General features: G+C 32.3%; 1 non-coding gene across 1 annotated transcript; it reads right to left on the bottom strand.

Moving 5' to 3' along the window:
• Positions 1-17,613: 17,613 nt before the first annotated feature.
• TRNAS-CGA (transfer RNA serine (anticodon CGA)) lies at positions 17,614-17,695 on the bottom strand. The gene has a single exon. It is a non-coding gene; the product is annotated as a tRNA-Ser (tRNA).
• Between the last annotated feature and the right edge of the window lie 1,043 nt (positions 17,696-18,738).

Genomic DNA, 18,738 nt, shown 5'->3' with positions numbered 1-18,738 from the left:
TAAAATTCATAACATTTTAACATACATCCTATAACCTAATAATAAAATTAATCTAGCGAGTTAAAAATAATAATAAACTAGACATTGAACCTTGTGTAGATTTATATAAATAAATGCATATGATATAATTTAAAAATATAAGAAATATTTTTTTTATTTAAATATATTTTGAATCTAACTGAAATAAATGAGTTTTGATTTTAGTTATTATAAATTTTTTATTTTTTATTTTTCTAAAATTTAAAAATATTATTTTTAATCCTTAATAATCATTTTAAGATATATATATATATATATATATGATCGATCCAACCCTCTCAAAAAAAAAAATATTATTAGATCTAAACCAAATCTCAAGGTCAGACTTTCTTAAAATTAATAATAATATCTTTTGATAAAAAAATAAAAATATTTTATAGATGAATCTTGAAAAAAAAATAATTATATTTATATATCTTTTATAAATAGACCTTTTAAAAATAATTTTTAATGTAAAAAGTGACTTTTTAATTATGAAATCTTGAAAAAAAAATTATTTAAATATTTTTTTTGAGAGAGGTCCAAAGCGAGGGTCTTATTGGCCTCACCCTTAGGCCAACCATATATATATATATATATATATATAACACTTATTTTAAGGATTTATAAAATAAATTTAGAAGTATCACATGCAATCAAAGTATCACAGACAAGAATAAGTATCACTTGAAATGATCACATAACCTTCTAGTAAAAATATAAGTAGTTATATATGGTCACATAGTAGTAGGGGTTAAAACAATAGTTTTACATTTTAGAGAGATGAAAAATAAATAATAAATTTTACAAGGACTAAAATAAAAAATATGCTTATTTTATAGAGACTAAAAATATATTTAAGATTATTTTTTTAAAAAAATATTATTTAAAATTTTAAAATTAAATAATTATAAAATATTTGTTGAAATATAAAATATGTAAATACTACAAAAAAATGTCATGTAGTGATACAAATTTTATAATGACACGATATTTGTTACTAAAAGTTACTTTTACTTATATTATAGATATAATATACGTTGATATATTATTAAAAAAAATATAAATATAGACTATAATGATACATAATATATGTTGTTAAATATCATTTAAAAATAATATTAAAATTATATATAATCATATGTCAACTAGATTTATACATACATACATATATATATATATATATTATATTTATAGTAACACATTTTATATGTCACTGTATATAACATTTCTTGTAATAAAAGTTTGTATGCAATAAATATATATTTGATAAAATTTAGAAGATGAAAAATGTTAAAATATTATGGATGAAGTATTGTACAAGGTATAAAAAAAATGTTATATAAAATAAAAGAAGTATAATAAAATTGGTTTTATCTTATAAAATGATATCAATTTTTTTAAAAACAAAAAGGTTTATATAGATCTTTGTATTTGAAGTTGATAGTTAATATTTGAGTATTCATCTAAAATAGAATTGTTAGAGTGTAATTAATAAGCTAAATGATCAATAGAAATAAAAAGTGTAAATTTAAAGTAAGAAAAGTTTTGTAAAAAAAAAAACTGATATAAATCCTTGTATTTGAAGCTAATAGTTGATTGAATATATTCATTAAAGTAAGAAAAATTAGTCAAAAAGACTTAATTATAATAACTAAAAATATTTTAAACAATAAATTGAATTTAAAAATTAAGATAATTTTAATAATAATAAATAATTTTTTTTATACAATATTGATGATGATAATAATGAATGTGTGTGCGCGTGCGTGTGTTATCACAAAATATTTTAAGTAAAATATTAATATTATAATAAATATCACATATAGTGACATATAAAAAATGTCACTATAAATATAATATATATTTATATAAATTTATTTGACTTATAACTACATATAATTAACATATATTTTATTTATAGTTTAATTAAAAATAATTTTTATTGACAAGTATTATGTTGCTATAGAGTGAATGTCACAACATAATAAATTTTTTTTAGAGTAATTTTACTAAATATAAAAGTAGTATGAAAAAAAAATATATATGGAGAGAATTTTAATGCCTAATATGTGATAATATTTATTGAATTAAATTTAGGAATTGAAAACAAAAAAAACCACCACAGTTTTATTTATATGGAAGTACATGTATGGAAGGAACTCTCGACAGAGTTACTTCATTCAATAACTTATAATTTACATTAAATTTTGATGATCAAACTTATAAATTAAAAGTTATTAATTAATAGATTATAGATAAAGTCTATAATTTTTTTTTGCAAAATTTAAAAGCTACATGATATTACGTTGTATAGATTCAAATTAATGTATAACATGCTTTTGTACATATATGTTAATTTGAATTAATGTAATGAAGTATCGAATATAATTTTCAAAATTTATAGATTTTAATCATTTTATCTATTCATTAATTATTTTTAATTTAACAGTTTGATTGATAAAATTTAACATGAATATCACTATTGTTACAATCAAAGGCCATAAAAAAAACTCTCTATCATACATCAATATACGTAATTATTTTAGTTGATTTTATTGGTTTTATTATAAAAGATAATAATTCATGAAGTATCAATTTTACTCTTATTACTTATTAATTATTATTAAATTGTGATATATTCAAGTTTACACATCAATATCAATAAAATTGATATTGATAATGGAGAGTTAAGAGGTGAAACAAACTATTTACCTATCAAAGTCTCTTCTAATTATTCAAAAACAAAAAACATATATACTGTAACATTGTACATTTTTATAATTGCTATTAATTTTATTAATATTGGTGTTGTGTTGAATTGTTATCTTGTTGTTAAGAAACTCTGCAATTATGAAATTGCTTTGTGAGTTTTTATTTATTTAAGAATATCTCTAAGCAAAGGTCTGGACCTATAGGAGAAGGGTATATAATATAAGGCTTTCTTAAAAAGTGAACTTTATAAGTTCATTTCTTCAAAGAGTTTAAAGAGAAGTTAGAGAGAATGGCAATGGTTCCTAAATTTTGATTTTCTTTTCTCAAACCTTCCTAAGAGTGATGATCCATAGTTGAGAAGCGGAGCGGTAATTCGAAGTCCGTAGAGTTGAGAACCTAATATTTCAAGGTGCAAGTACAAAGTTGCTCAGAGTCATTCTTCTTCCTCTTCTCTCTTTCGAATTCTTGAGTTTTTGAGGTAAGAGAAGTTATAATTAAAATTTTTGATGATTTTTGGAGTTGCATATAGTTTAATTTCATCTTATTGTGAATGTGTTGATTGGATCAAAGGATGAAATGTTATGTTTTGAGTTGGTTTTGAAGAAGTTATGAAGATAATGATGATTTAGTGCTATTAATTAGTTGCATGTTGAAATTTATGGTATTTTAGAGTTGGTGTTGTTGTGTAGAGTTATTTTCTTGTATTGCATGCCAAATTTCTTGGTTTTCAGGAGATGAGAGGGCCAAATTCATGATCTATTATGTGCAAAACTCACAGTCGCACTAGACATGTCTTTATGGCGTCAATTCAACTAAGGACATTCTATCTAGCTCATGTTGGGCGCAAGATTGGTGACATCTGACATGAGAAGAGAGAATCATCTTAGGTTAAATAGACGTCGGGCATAGGTTGAATGACATCGAGTGTGAGGTGAAAGAATTGATTCTGGTTGGATTGACTCTGAGTGCTAAAGGAGTGGCATTGGGCATCAAGAGAGAGAATCGTCTAGGGTTAGAATCATGCCAAGTACCAATGGAGTGATGTTGAACATGGATTAACTCGAGGCTCTCTGCCTAGTTGGGGTCGGGCATGGATTTTTGCCTGCCAAGCATGAAGTCCTAGGGGTTTCTATAAAATCCATAACAGGTGCGAGTTGAATAGCACTTGGTGCAAGTTATATTATTTTAGCTTGTTTTATGATGAAATTGGTGAACATGTATAAGATAGTTGAATCTATTACATGCTATATGATGATTAAGTCGTGTTGTATGTGTATATTATTGTATAATGATGAATCTCTATACACTGATCTAGGATAGTGAATAGTAGATATTATGCTTGAAAGTTGAGTTGAGTTGCATGTTGTTGAGTTGAGTAACTGTGTTGAGAATGCTTTGACATTAAAGTTGTACTTTGTTGATTGACCTAGGACTAAAGGAGAGTTAATTTTTAAATTGTATATTCCATTGTGAGGATATTGTGTTGTGGTGCTCTAAGAGTTCAAATTTGTTGAAAATCCTTATTGGAAAGTTGACCCTTGAAGTGGATGGTTGTGTCTCCTTTAGGACCTTAGTTGATGCGTTATATGGACCAGGTTGAGGCATACTAACTATAAGCGACCAAATGTCTATCTATATGTGGACAAGATTAAGAGGGTAGCCGAAGAGCTAATCCCATATGTGGCTTAATTGAGCTAACTAATGTTGTGATAAGCTCATACCCAAGTTATTTTACCTTGACAGGAATACTAGACTTCCTATTTTAAGTGACGACATCCAATAAATCATGTTGTTAAGGATTGGTATGCAATTTGGCTATTAATCTAGCTAGATTGAAAAGACCAGGTTATTGGTTTGGTAGTGCACTTAGATTGCTCACTTGTATTGTAGGAGATCTCCTAATTGAAATATGTGATGATGCATATAATTGCTATGTTATGCATATGATGTGTTGATTGAGTTGTGTTCATATGCAATGTTGGGTTGCGATGGAATATGTTGTGTTGCTAATTATGATGTTGATGTTGTGTTGTTCAAGTTGATAGTATGTTGTATAGCGTTGAAAGATTGTAAATTGATATTATGTTGTAGGAAATTGAGTTGTTTATGTTGATTCTTTGAATTCTAGCTTATCTTTGCATGTTTTCATGTGGTTGAACTGCAATGATCATAGTGGAATGGGACCAAAGTAAGGATAAATTATGGTTGGAGACCTTTGGAGGCCATGTTTATCGATGGAGCTGTTGATTTTGGGGTTACCTTTGTGTAGCTATTTCGGTTATATTTAGTAGGTTGGATTGGCTATTAATTAGGATTATTATTTATTATTGGGATTACTATATATATTAACATACTTGTATAAAATTTTATTTCCTTAGTTGTTGAAAACTCTTATAGGTGCAGATTATAGTATGTATTTTGAAGATATGTTTAGAATAATAGTTCTAGATTTAGTTAATATTTTTCATTGTTAGTTATGAACCATTAAGTATAGGGATCATGACGAGTCATTATACTTTTATGGTATTTGTTAAGTCTCAATTTTACCTCTTTTTGGATGAGACTTATTAAACAAATTCCGGTCATCCTCTGAATCATTGCAATATAATTGTTCTCTTTTTGGTTCATTTTGCGTGCAGATATAACTAACCCAAATTCAGCTAACAATACCTTAATACACCTCATTTTTTGTGCAGGTATTGAGCTAGAGATTTGAGGATTGAAGATCTTTGGGATTGGAAACATAAGGAGCCAAGGAGCAGAGCAGAGTGGCTGCGCCGGGCGCAAGATGACGCCGCGCCGGGCTTGAGAAGAACAGAGCAGTGGACTTCTAGAAGTCATACATGCGTCGGGCGCGAGACTCCACCACGCCGGGCGTGATCGAGGCAGAGAGTACCTCAAAACTCTCTGGAATGAATTGCGCCGGGCTTAATAGAGAATTGCGCTAGGCTTGCTCTAAGGCAGAGAATGCTTGAAAGCCTTTGGAAGACACTGCGCCGAGCGTAAAAAGTAATTGTGCCGGGCTTATAATGAGGCAGAAAGTGCTCAGAAGACGCTGCGCCAGGCGCGAAGACTTATGCGCCGGGCGCGAAACCCTAATATGACCTCCCAGGCTGATGGAGGACCATCCTTGGTACTTCACTTCATGTGAGACCCATCACATGGTTCATGACTATGGCTAATTTGAGTAGTATAGAATTTATTGCTTTATTCCATTTTTACCCTTGTATTTTGGGGTATTTTAGTCCTAGGATTTATTTCTTTGTATTTCCCATTTTTGCCCTTGTATTTTGGGGTAATTTAGATGCTTAGGATTTTAATTGGGCTAGGGTGCATCCATTAAGGAGGTGACGCACACTTAGTGGTGTTGTTTGGTCATTTTTTTTTGGTGTTAGGTAGGCTTAGGCCCAATTGGAGGGCCAAGGATGCATGGACTTATCATGCACCTTGTTGTAGCCAACCTAAACCCTTAAAGATGCCAAACTTGGCCACCAAGTAGCATCTAGGGTTGCATTTGGCATTTCATTTAGGGTGCATTTCTCCCTAGTGAAATTCGGCCACTCACCCTAAATGCAAGCCTTCCTATATATTCCCCTAGTCTAGCTCCTTGTAGACACTTTGGATATTAATGATATTGAGTGTGCATTTTGCCTCATTGTCATTCTCCTTAGTCTCTAGGAACTCCACGGCCTCCTCCCCTTCTCCTCCTCCTTCCACCACCGTGAGTGAGTGAGTTTGGCCTACCTTGGGTGGCCTTCACCAACCTTAGTGAAGTGAGCTAGCCAAAAGGAGCAACACCCCACCAAACACCTCCCATACACCTTGTGCGCCACCTCCATCACCCTAAACACCAACCTTTTCCTTAGCACTAGGTTGCCTTTGGCTAACCTCCTCCCATCTCCACCATAAAAGCAAAACCCTAAATAGGTTTCATCCTACACTTGGATGAAACAACCTTGAGCAAACCCTCTTCACCTTCACCTTTGTGCTTCCGCCACCATCTCCTTCATTTTTCATCATCTTTTGGAGTCTCCCTTGTTGAACCAAGATCAAGGGCGTGCATGGAACTAAGCCACCTTCCATCACAGGCTCGTATTTGAAGCCATTTTCGAGGGTTTCTCCCTCATTCTCACATTGGGCGCCTCCAGGAGCTGCGGAAGGGATTCCCAGGGCTTGGGATCATTCGTGTGCGGATCTTTCCTTCGGTTCTTCATCCTCCTTTCATCTCTATTTTGTATTTGCCCTCTTTGTTGAGTGGTTTCACCCATTTTGTGGGGTTAGATGTAGCCAACATACTCTATTGTAATCCTTACATTTTCAATGATATATATATTTGTTGTTTCATTCATTGTTGTGTTTGTTTCTTTGCTTAATGCTTGCTTTGGATTGGTCACCCTTTGCATAATTTAAGGTTCCATTGAGTATTGGGAAATACCTTTGAAATTAGTTCTGGAACATATGCCTAGTGGAGATTGTATCTAGGGATAGAGCTTGACCCATTAGTAGTCTTAAACCCTAGCCCGTAATGCGGGTGTAGGTATTGGGTACTCAAGGGATTGATATTCAATATCCGTACCTAGGCTCTTTCTCTAAGGGATTAGGTTTGAGTAAACTTATGGGTTGACTAAGTAATGAATTTAACAAGAGATTAAGGATACACTAGTGTTACGTTCGGTGAAATCTGACCCCCACAACCTCACAATACCATTATCCCATTTCTACCATTTCCCATTCTAAAACTAATCTTTTTATAGTTTTAACATTCCAATAGTCATGCTCTTCAACTCACATTTACATGACAAACTATAAATTGGAATTATTCTTTAGTCACGAATAGTCAATAAATGCTTATTTTACCTTCTAATCCCTGTGGATACGATATTTTTACTACTTGAATGGCCGGTATACTTGCCGTGTTTGAGACCGTTAATAGAATGTAACTGATTTATAGATTAAAACAAAAGTGTTTAAATGGAAATCTCAACAGTATTAGAGTCAGTTAAGTCAATTAGGCTCTCTATGAAGTGGTCCCATTTGGTTTTTGTTGTGAAAGAGATTTGGTTAAAGTGTGTTGTTGTAGTTGTTTTATAGTGTTACTTAATGGATTTGTTAATCTTAATACAAGAGGATAATTAGACCTCAGCATGACCAGATAGTTAGGGCCATGAAAATGATGGTCATGACTATGCAACAACAAAATGCTCATTTTTGCTCAGGTGGAGGCAAATCGGGCTGCAACTAAGGCAACTAGACTAGTGGTGTCATAGGAAATGAGGGATCTAGCGGAGTTTAGGTAGTGTCACGCTTCCCAGTTTAAGGGGGATGCTGACCTGAATTTGGTTGACCATTGGTTATGTGAGAAGGAAAAGATCTTCTAAGTGTTGGGTTGTTTAGAGGAGAGGAAGTTGACATATGTTGCTTATATGTAGTTGGCTAGGCAAAGTACTAATGGATGGGTATTCGTCAAATGTTGTAGAGTAGAGGAGCAACAATGGATTAGAAGTGCTTCAAGAAGGTATTCCTTAAGAAGTACTTCCCTAATATTGTGAGATACACTAAAGATATGGAGTTCACGCAGTTGTATCAGGGGAGCATGTCTATTTTTGAGTGTGTAATGAAGTTCAAGCACTTGGCTCATTTATACTCTTAGGTCATTTCTAAGGCTTGGAGATGTAGAAAGTTTGTTTAGGGTTTGAGGAATAAATTGAAGAGAGTGGTGGTGCCTATGACCATCATAGAGTTTTCAACCTTACTTAAGAAGGTGAAGATGGTGAAAACAGTGAAGAGATCAGAGAGTGGTAGTGTTGGCAAGGCTACCGAGAGTCAAGAGGGGCCATCTAGGTTTTGGAGAGAAGGGCAATAGAAGAGACCTTATGATAGACCTCCTCAACAGTAGGGAGGTTCTATTGTGAGGAGACATCAGTCTACTCCTTAGAGGGGAGCTTAAACTGGAGCTTCTAGCATTCATTGTTACAAATGTAGGGGAGCTCATTTTATTATAGACTACCCACAAATGGACAACAAAGAGCTTCAGATATGGCTAGTCGAGTCATACTCTAGAGATTGTACGAAAAAAGCTAAGCAGCCTAAAGGAGTTCAAAGAGCAGAGGGACCTACTACAACTAGTAGGGTGTTTGCCATATTAGGATTGAGGCTTCCACTTCCATAGAGTTGGTGAAGGGGAAGGGGAAAGCTATTGGTAAGGATGTTCTCATCTTGTTTGATTATAGAGTCACACAGTCATTTATTTCCTATAATTGTGTAGTGAAGTTGGGATTGGTTGTAAGTATATTGCTTGTTGACTTGACTATTTCTACTCTTGCTTCTGTGTTTGTGAGTACTTTTAATGTGCGTGTGAGATGCCTACTAGAGATATTTGGTAGGGAGTACATGGTGAACTTGATCTATTTGCCTAAGGTAAAGATTGACATAATCTTAGGGATGAATTGGTTATATGGAAATCATATTCTTATAGATTGTGCCAAAAGCGAGTTGGTGTTCCCTCAGGTTAAAGATGAGGTGTTGGTGTTATCTAAACAAGTAGATGGTTTAATGAGGAACGAAGCTCAATGCTTCATATTATTTGTTACTATGGGGGTGGAGTTTAAGAAGCTGATAAGTGAGATTGAAATGGTTAGGAATTTTTTAAAGGTATTTTTGGATGAGGTGCCTAGGTTACCTCCTGCTAGGGAGATTGAATTCAGTATTGACTTGGGTCTAGGAGTTGGACCAATGTCAATAGCTCTTTATAGAATGACTTTGGCTAAGTTGGTTGAGCTAAAGAAGCAAGTAAAAGTCTTATTAGAAAATTATATGGTGAGGTTGAGTGTCTCTCCGTGGGGTGCTCTTGTTTTGTTGGTATAGAAGAAAAATGGTGGAGCTCGACCTTCTGTAGATTACAGGAAATTAAATAGGTTGACCATCAAGAGCAAATATCTTCTCCCTCAGATAGATGACTTGATGGATCCCCTTAAAGGAGAATTTGTGTTTTCCAAGATTGATTTGAGACTTAGGTATCACCAAATAAGGGTGAAGGAGAGTGACATACACAAGAATACTTTTAGGAATAGGTATGGTCACTATGAGTACGTTGTTATGATCTTTGGTGTGACTAATGCCCTGGTAGTGTTCATGGATTATATGAACATAATATTTATACCATTTTTTGATAGATTTGTGGTGGCCTTCATTGATAACATCGTTATATATTCAAGAACTTTGGAAGAGCATAGAGAACACTTGAGGTTGGTGTTAAAGGTGTTGAGGGAGAAACAACTATATGTTAAATTGACAAAGTGTGAATTTTGTCTAGACAAAGTGAAGTTTATGGGGCATGTCATTTTAGTAGAGGGATTACAATAGATCTGGCTAAGGTGGAGCCAATGCTATAGTGGGAGTGTCCTCAGACAATCACAAATATAAGGAGCTTTATGGGATTAACAATATATTGTAGGAGATTCATAGAAGGTTTCTTCAAGATAGTGATGTCTCTAACCTAATTGACTAGAAAGGATCAACCTTTCATTTAGACGGATGCTTGTGAGGAGAGTTTCCTAAAGCTGAAGAAAAGGTTGATTACTTCTCCTGCATTGGTGTTGCCTAATCTTGGTGAGCCATTTGAGGTGTATTATGACTCTTCTCATTAAGGGTTAGGTTGTGTGTTGATGTAAAATAGGAGAGTAGTCACATATGCTTTAAGACAACTGAAGGTGCATGAGAAGAATTACCCCACTCATAATTTGGAGTTGGGGGCTATGGTGTTTGCCTTAAATATATAAATACACTATTTATGGTGAAAGGTTTAGTGTCTTTAGTGATCACAAGAGTTTGAAATACTTGTTTGATCATAAGGAGTTTAATAAGAGACAAAGGAGGTGGATGGAGTTTTTGAAGGATTATGACTTCTAGTTGATGTATCATTATGGAAAGGCCAATATGGTGGTGAATGCTTTTGAGTAGAAAATCCATCCATATGTCTACAATGATGGTGAAAGAGCTGGAATTAGTAAAGAAATTTAGAGATATGATTCTTTATGTGGAGTTGGCTCAGGATCACATTAGTTATGAGGTAACTATTATAGCTAGTGAGTTCTTAAAGTAGGTGAGAGTAAAACAGTTGCAATATCCTTAGTTGTAGAAGATTTTTGGTTTGTTGGGTACAAAGAAGGCATTTGATTTTGAGTTAGGAGGAGATGAGATTTTGAGGTTCAAAGATAGAATTTACCTACATCAAGATTTTGAGTTGGGGAAAGAAATTTTAGAGGAAAGCCACAAGAGTCGACTTAACATACATCTTAGTATGACTAAGACGTACCAAGACCTTAAGAAGACTTTCTCGTGGTCTGGTATAAAAAAGAATGTGATAGAGTTTGTAGTGGCTTATTTGACTTGTTAGAAGGACAAGGTGGAACATTAAAAGTCAAGTGGCTTGCTTCATATGATGGAGATCTCAAAGTGGAAGTGGGACAACATCTATATGAATTTTATAGTTGGGTTGCCTAGGTCAATTAGGAACAATGATGCTATATGGGTGATTATTGATAGGTTGACCAAGTGTGCTAATTTCTTACATGTTAACATCAAGTGGTTCTTGGAGAAGTTAACTTAGTTATACATAAGAGAAATAGTATAGTTATACGGAGTGCCTTCCAATATTATTTTTGATAGAGATTCGAGGTTCACTTTTAGATTTTTGTAGAGTTTACACCAAACCCTAGGGGTGAGGTAAAGGTTGAGTTCTGAATATCACCCATAGACTAATGGTCAATTAGAGATGGTGATATCTATTCTTTGGAGGACCTGTTGAGGGCTTGTGTGTTAGACCATTTGAGTAGTTGAGAGAAGGTTCTGTCATTGGTGGAAGTTACCTATAACAATAGTTTTCATGTCAGTATTAGGATGACACCTTTTTGAGACTTTGTATGACAAGAGATGTAGGACTCAACTGTGTTGGTATCATAAGGGTGAGTTAGTGGTTATAGGACCAAAGTTGGTTTTATAAACTACTGAGAATGTAAAGTTCATTTACGAGAGGATGAAATTTGTTTAAGGTAGGCAAAAACATTATGCTGATAAGAGGAGGAAGCCTCTGTAGTTTACTGAGGTAGAAAATGTGTTTCTAAAGGTGACACCTACTATGAGAATGGGAAGGATGATAAGGTCCAAGAAGTTGAATTTGAGATTTATTGGTCCTTATGAGATCCTTCATTGTGTAGGTTTAATGGCTTATTAGTTGGCGTTGCCACTCTTTATTTCCAAACTGCACAATGTGATCCTTGATTCAAAGTCTATAGAGTTGAGAATCTGAAGTTTCAGGGTGTAAGAGCAAAGTTGCTCGGAGTAGTTCTTCCTCTTTTCTTTTTTGGATTCTTGAGTTTCTAAGGTAAAGAAAGTTATAATTGAAATTTTTGATGAATTTTGGAGTTGTATGTAGTTTGATTTCATCTTATTGTAATTGTTGATTAAATCAAAGGATGAAATGGTATGTTTTGAGTTTTTAGTTGGTTTTGAAAAAACTGTGAAGATAATGATTTGATGTTATTAATTGGTTGCATGTTGAAATTGATGCCATTTTTGAGTTGGTGTTGTTATGTAGAGCTATTTTCTTGTATTGCATGTTGGATTTCCTGGTTTTCAAGTGATGGGAGGGCCAAATTCGTGATCTACTATGTGTAAAACTCACAGTTGCACCAGGTGTGCCTTCATGAAGCCAGACGCAATTCAACCAGGGATATTCTATCTAACTCATGTCGAGCGTATGATTGGTGGCACTAGATGTGAAAAAAGAGAATTGTCTTGGGTTGAACTAATGTCGAGTGTAGGGTGAATGACGTCGAGTGTGAGATGAGAGAATTGGCTCTGATTGGATTGACATTAGGAACCAAAGGAGTGACATTAAGCATGATGAGAGAGAATCTTTTTAAGTTGGAACCACGCTAGGCATTGATGAAGTGATGCTAGGCGTGGACCAACTTGAGGCTTTCTGCCTTGTTAGGGTTGAGCAAGGGTTTTTGCCACTCTAGGCGTGAGGTCGCAAGGGTCTCTACCTAATCCACATTGGGCATGGATTGATTGACACCAAACGCGGACGAGGCAAAGATTCCTTGCCTCATTTGGTGTCGGGCATGGGTTGAACTACACTAAGCACAAATTGAACAACGTAGGACATATGTTGAACAATGTTGGGCGTAGGTTGAACAGTGCTAGCACGGGTTGTATTATTTTAACTTGTTATTTTATGATAAAATTGGTGAACATGTGTATGATAGTTGGACCTCTTACATGTTATATGATGATTAAGTCATGTTGTATGTTGTATATTATTGTATGATGATGAATCTCTATATATTGATCTAGGATAGTGTATAATAGATATTATGGTTGAAAGTTGAGTTACATTTTGTTGAGTCGAGAATGCTTTGGCATTAAAGTTGTGTTGTGTTGATCAACCTAGGATTAGAGAAGAGTTAATTTTTAAGTTGCATATCCCATTGTGAGAATATTTGTTGTGGTGCTCCAAGAGTCTAAATTTGTTAAAAATCCTTCTTGGAAAATTAACCCTTGAAATGGATGATTGTGTCTCCTCTAGGACCTTAGTTGATGTGGTATGTGAATCAGGTCGAGGAAAGTGAAGACATATGTGTATAAAATAACCAATTTAGAGTAAGGTATAGGGTTAAAGTTTAAAATCTCTAACTAAGTACTGGAAGAGCGTAGTATTTGGAGGGTAGTCGGCAAACTAATCACATATATGGCTTAGTTAAGCTAGCTAATGTCGTGGTAGGCTTACACCTAAGTTATTTTACCTTGATAATTGTGACACCCTCTACCCCATATTCATAATTACACAATAAATATGAATAATTAGAATCTTTCATAAATAAAACCAGAATATCAAATATCTTACGTAGAGGATTCACATTCATAAACTCATAAACAATATCTCCAATGTAGCAATTACAAAGGAAAAAAATAGAGGTTTTCAAAACAGTTCAATGGAAATAACATTCTAAACTAGTCCTAACTACGCCTCAATGTCACATATCCTATCAGAGCACGCCCAACTGAAGCCTAAGCTTCATCATCAATATCCTCATGTTGATGGTCATCTACAACACAATAGAAGACACACATAGAAAAATAGGGGAGTGAGAAACATCTCACTAAGGTTAAGGTGTAAAAATAATGGTCAGGCAACACACACACAAATCATAACAAAGCACAACAAAAAACATACATTAATCAAGCACAACTCAAGTCATACATACATTAGTAGCACATACACAATCACTAATTATGTAATGATACCATGGACTCAACTTACAAATGCATGCATGTGGCGTTAGTCATATATCACATATCACTGGTGTGCTGCCTAAACAACACACCTAAGGTAGTCTAGGAGTACATCTAGGGAGCTACCCATACACTCTCAACTAGAAGGATGTATTGCTAGGGTCTGGTCGGGATAGCGGAGCTGCGCAAGTTATGTCTCGTGCTCATAAACGGGCGAAATCGAGACATCCAAACCACACTATCCCCTAGGACTCCCCCAAGATGTTACACAAGGAGGGCCTTCCCTAATGGTGTACTCTACATCTTACCCGTCACATAGATGCACATGATGCATGTCACACACTCACTTCATGGACTCATCATTTCACTTGTCATAGTTACTCATATATCATGTCTCATTGTCACATATCATCATGTCTCATATTCACTTTTCACATTGCCTCATCATATTCACATATTCTTATACAAGGGACTTCTCATAGGCATATACATCAGAATAGCACACAAACCATAATCGGATATTATTCAACTTCATACACATTCAATTCATAATTCATAACATATGAAACATAAAAGTCATAAACTCAACTTCACGATTTCACACATTTTTTTTACAACTAGCTAAGTAATATAATATTTCAATAGGTCAAAACACTCCAAATGTTACCCAAAACACGAATCCATCATCAATTTTATATATAATGCCTCAAAATTCATTCAAAGATCATATCCCTAATTTCACTTCATAGGGTTTCTCACAAGAACCCATAGAGCACTCTAATTCATATCAAAACTTGTCTATTTTTGAAATTAAACGCATATTTACACTCAACGAACATCAAGGAACACAACAGAAAACTCAAGCCAAAACAGAAAAAATTCAAAATTTGCCTGTTTTTCATAGATTTTTCTGTAGGAACCCATAGAGCACTCTAATCCATATCAAAACATATCCAAACTCAAAATTAAACATACATTCATGTTCAGTATTCATCAAGGAATACAACAAAAAACTTAGAAGATCTCCTAGTTGACTACTCACATGTGTTATAGGAGATCTCCTAGTTGAAATGCGTGATGACATATATAATTTTTGTGTTATGCATATGATGTGTTGATTGAGTTGTGTTCGTATATGATGTTGAATTGTGATGAAATATGTTGTTGTGTTGCAAATTGGGATGTTGATGTTGTGTTCTTCAAGTTGATAGTATGTTGTATAGTGTTGAAAGGTTGTAAATTGATATTGTGTTGTAGGAAGTTGAATTGTTTATGTTGATTCTTTGAAATCTAACTTACCCTTGTGTGTTTCCATGTGGTTAGATTACGATAATCATACTTAATATGAAAGTAAAATAGTGGTAGGTTATGGTTGGAGACCTTTAGAGACCTTGTCTATTGGTGAAGCTGTTGATTTTGGAGTTATCTCTGTGTAGTTATTTCAGTTGTATTTAGTAAGTTGGGCTGACTATTAGGATTATTATTCATTATCTAAATTACTATATATATTTATATACTTGTATAGAATTTTATTTCTTTAGTAATTTTTGAAAACTATTATAGGTATATATTATAGTATGTATTTTTCAGATATGTTTAGAATAATAATTCTAGATTTAGTTAATATTTTTTTGCTGCTAGTTGTGAATGACTCAATGTAAGGACTTTTATATTATTGGCCGACTCTAAATCATAAAAATCGACGTAATATTGCTGGTTATTTTTTTCTTTATCTTCTTTTCCAGCTTATCATTTATTTGTTCGTATTTTTAACATTCTTGGGACTCGATCCGTGAACCTTGAGGTCTTAAGTGAACTTGATAATCAAGTGTACTAAAACACATTATGCGTATATAACATTGAAAAAATTATCTTTATCTCTCTCAAAGCACGTATACTGTCGAAAAAACCGACGCTACATCTTAAAATAGCGTCGACTTTTCAGACACTATTTGCATCAACTATTAACCGACACTTATTTTTTGCCGCTTATTCACCATTTTCTTGTAGTGAGAGCTGATTAAGTCAATTTGTCACTTTGTGGAGGTGATCCCATTAGGTTTATGTTGTGAAAGTTGTTTGGTTGTAGTGTGTTGTTGACTTTTAGTTGTTGCACAATGTTAATTAATGAATTTGTTGATCTTAATGTAAGAAAATAGTTAGAGCTTAGTATGATCAGATAGTTAGGACCATGAAAATGATGATCATAACTATATAACAACAAATGATCTAATTTTTAAATGATTTTAACTAAAAAAATAAAAATTTATTAGAAAATGTGTTATAAAGAATATCTCTAATTTAAATCACTCAACTATTAGCTCCATGCTAAAAGTCAATGATTGAAGAATTGTCTGTGTTACAATAGATAATGATAAAATGTAAGGTGTATGCAAATATTAAAGGTTTAGGTAAGTGACCAAGGTTGGGATAGAGAGTAAGATGTCCCTCATTGCTCTAATATTGATAGTTACTCGTACTTAAGTGTGTGTGATCAATCATCAAAAGTGGTTGGACTTGGGCCATAATGGGCTTGATTTTCTAGTTCTTAAGATAATACTTAAGGGGATTAATTTGTTAAAGAAAATCTCTATATGAATTTCAACCCTCAATATAAATAACATGCAAATGTTAAAATTTAAGGACAATGTTTATCATTATCTTTGTCTCATACATTGATAGTGTAATTTTTTTAAACTATCATTTTATTACAAATTATCATACATTGGAAATTTATTAATTTTTATAATAATTATCATAAAAAAATTATTTATCATATTTTTTAATTGATTAATAGTGTAATTTTTTTAATATGTCTATAATTATTCTTATTTGATTACAATTTATAAACCTTTTATGATATTAGTTTGATTAAAAAAAAGAAAATGATTGTTTCATATGAATTTTTGTTATAAAACATTATTTTTAAATATTTTAAACCTAAAAAATAAATGAGAAACTATTTTCCCCACCTTCCACGTATCTAGAGATGAAAATAGGTCATACCTTAAACAAGAACATATGACCTGACCTAATTTCTTTAAAGTCTGATTTGACTTGCCTTATTTAATAAAAAAATCAAGTTTATATTTATAAAAAAATCTATTTATATAAAAGGTCAAACTTAGACTTATAAAAAAACATGTTAAGTATGATATATTAGCCTATTTATTTATATAATATAATAACAAATTAATATATATTATTAAAAATATAAATGAACAAATAAACTTATAAAACAAAAATAAATTATTAATATTTAAAATGCTTTTTATATGATTATTTTTTTTAATTATAGATTTTTAAGCTTATAACCTGTGCATAGGTGTACATCAACATATACAATTACATATGAATTATTTTTTTCTCCTATATTTCTTTTAAAATTTAAATATTAATAATATTAAGTAAATTATATTTTAAAAATAATTTTATTAATTTTTAAAAATTAGATTTATTGATATAATTAATATTCATAATTTAAACAAACTAATAAACTAAATCAAACTTGATGAAAAAAATCTATAATAAATAATAAATTAAATTATTATTAGGTAACTCATTTAATAAAAATATCAAAAGCATCGTCGACAGCAGGATTCGAACCTGCGCAGGCAAAGCCCAACAGATTTCGAGTCTGTCTCCTTAACCACTCGGACATATCGACGGTATGATTTTTGTGATTTGTCCAAAATTATATAACTATATAATAGATAACTACAGAAAATAATATTAGAAATATAAGAAAGAAACCGTGACTGAAACAGCGGTGGATGTAGTCACGAGACCATAACGAGTTCACAATAAAATATCATGTGAACGTTAGTCATATGAACCCGGGAAAAAGAAAAGAGTTCAGATAAATTTTTACGATTACTTGAGACTTGGACAGTTTACACTTTGCTGTAACATGAGAGAAGAGAAAATGAAGGCTAACTAGCTAGCTAGGTCACTTAAATAAGAGTAATTATATTTGAAAAATGGTGGAAAAATTGATTGCTATTCACTATTTCTCTATCTCTATTTTGTGGACTTTCGGTTGAATTGAACTAGTTGGTTATGATTTTTAATAACCATGACAACAACTTTTAATGACACTTTCCTGCAGGAAAAAATATCTTTTGAAAGCATGTATAAGATAATTATTTTAATTTAAAATCCTAATAATTTAAGACCTTACTGCATATTGTTGGAAGCCTTCTATGGTTAAGTTGAATATATATAGTTGTGGTTGGACACTTGCAGGTGCAAGTCATTCATATCCCCTAAAAAGAATATTGTTTAAAATATTAACCAAATAATTATTATTTGATTGTGTATGTACTTATAACATAAGTTCTACAAGAAATCTATAAATTAGTGAAAAATCTTCAATTAACTAACACACGTTCCAAGACACTTTAGAAATCAATTGAATTAAATTTAACTAGAATAAAAAAAAATGTTACCCTAACAATTATTTCTCTTTTTCTTTTATTGGAATCTATTTTTTTTTGTCAAACATAATTTTAAACTAATGTTCAAACATAAACTTAATAAATTAAGTACCATCGAATTATTAGTTTCAATTAGTTCAACATTAATGAATAATTTTGAAAATTATAAGTCTCAATCTTTGTTTCTTGTGTCTGTTTTAGTTCGTAAAAGGAGAGTTGAGTTAAAGGGAACATTCAATTTTTTTTTTGGGAACTAGAAAAAAATCTCATTTTT

This window comes from Cajanus cajan, chromosome 10 (assembly GCF_000230855.2).
Source record: "Cajanus cajan strain Asha chromosome 10, NIPB_CcT2T_4, whole genome shotgun sequence".
In the NCBI taxonomy this organism is placed as follows: domain Eukaryota; kingdom Viridiplantae; phylum Streptophyta; class Magnoliopsida; order Fabales; family Fabaceae; genus Cajanus; species Cajanus cajan.
The sequence above is the reverse complement of the archived record's forward strand: the minus strand, read 5'-3'. Positions and strand labels throughout refer to the sequence as shown.